Source organism: Primulina huaijiensis, chromosome 12, assembly GCF_012295235.1.
Source record: "Primulina huaijiensis isolate GDHJ02 chromosome 12, ASM1229523v2, whole genome shotgun sequence".
In the NCBI taxonomy this organism is placed as follows: domain Eukaryota; kingdom Viridiplantae; phylum Streptophyta; class Magnoliopsida; order Lamiales; family Gesneriaceae; genus Primulina; species Primulina huaijiensis.
This window is the reverse complement of record NC_133317.1, coordinates 11,451,637-11,453,634: the sequence shown is the minus strand read 5'-3', so window position 1 is coordinate 11,453,634 and position 1,998 is coordinate 11,451,637.

Sequence of the window (1,998 nt, the reverse complement as noted above, 5' to 3'; positions counted from 1 at the left end):
GCATTAAAGTGGCAAGAGTTCACGGATCTTTTCTATGACAAGTATTTTCCGGATGCACTTCGAGTTCGGAAGGTGACTGAATTTTTAGAGCTGCGTCAAGGAGGTATGAATGTTGACGAGTACATTTTGAAGTTCGAGGAGGGCTGTCTGTTTGCTCCTTATATTGCCTCGAATGACAAAGATAAGGGTGCTCATTTTATTAGAGGTCTTCGAGCAGAGATTCGGAGGGACATCAATATGTCTAAGGCGGTGACATTTAAAGAGATTGTGGCTAAAGCACTGTTAGCCGAGCAAGATGAGAAAGATATTGCTAGAGAGAGACAGGCGAGGTAGCAGGCTATTGCTCAAAGAGGTCAGGGTTCAAGCCAAAGAGGTAAAGGAAATTTCAAAGGGAAAGGCAAGTTGGAGCCGAGTCCTAAACCACCGACAGTTCCAGAGGATCCTGAGAAGCCATTGTGTCCCAAGTGCAGTAGGCCTCACCGGGGTGAGTGCAGGTTTGGTACTAATACATGCTACAGATGTGGCACTACAGGCCATATTGCCAAGGACTGCCCAAGAGGATAAAGCAAGGAGAAGGTGCAGGGTCGCATCTTTACCATGACGAAGGAAGGTATAAACCATGATTCTTCTGTGATCTCTAGCACTATTTTAATTTCAGGCAGAGTAGCTACGACATTAATTGATACAGGTGCTACTCATTCTTTTATGTCTGAACTATATTTGAGATCTTTGGGTATAGTTCCTTCTGTTATTTCCCTCCAGTTTAATGTTGTTTTGCCTTCGGGAGATGTGTTGTGCCCAACATCTATTGTGTATGCGTGCTCTGTTCAAATCGATGGGCGAGTGGTTTATGCCGACTTGATTGTTATTCCGATGGTTGCGTTTGTTATTATACTTGGCATGGATTGGCTATCAACTTACCGTACAGTGATTGATTGCATTGCTAAGACGGTGAAATTTGAAGATGATGGCAATAGGGAAGGTTTGCTCGCCAGTGCAGGTACTTCGATGATCTTTCCTTTTATTTCGTGTCTTGATGCTAAGAAGTTGTTGTTTAGAGGTTGTGATGGGTTTTTGGCTTCGATTGTGGATATGGATAGAATTGTGAAGTTGAATCTTGATGATATTGATGTTGTGAGAGAGTTCCCTGATGTATTTGAGGATGATGTGCCGGGTTTACCGCCGGACAGAGATGTAGAGTTTGTGATTGATCTAGTTCCAGGTACGGTTCCTATTTCTAAGGCTCCGTACAGAATGGCCCCTAGAGAGATGAAAGAGTTGAAGACGCAATTGCAGGATCTATTGGATAAAGGTTTTATTCGACCGAGTTCTTCGCCTTGGGGAGCTCCGGTTCTTTTCGTTAAGAAGAAAGATGGGTCGTTGCGGCTGTGTATTGATTATAAAGAGATCAACAAAGTGACGATTAAGAATAAGTATCCGTTGCCACGGATAGATGACCTTTTTGACCAACTGCAAGGGGCTACAGTGTTCTCGAAGATTGATTTGCGATCTGGTTATTATCGGTTGAAGGTTAGGGAGTCTGATATCCCTAAGACGGCGTCTGGACCAGGTACGGTCACTATGAATTTCTTGTGATGTCGTGTGGTCTGACCAATGCTCCTTCAGTATTCATGGATCTTATGAACCGTGTGTTCAAGGCGTATTTGGATAGCTTTGTCATTGTTTTTATCGATGACATTTTGATTTACTCCAAGACCAGAGAGCTTCATTCAGAGCACGTCAGATTTGTTCTTCAGTTGCTGAGAGAGAAGAGATTGTATGCTAAGTTAAAGAAATGTGAGTTCTGGTTGGAGCAGATTTCTTTCTTAGGCCATGTTGTTTCGAAGGATGGGTTAGCTGTTGATCCAGCGAAAATAGAGGCGACACAGAAGTGGCCTATTCCTACTACTGTACAAGAGGTACGCAGTTTTATTGGTTTGGCGGGTTATTATCGTCGTTTTATTTTAGACTTTTCCAAGATTGCCATGCCGTTAACTA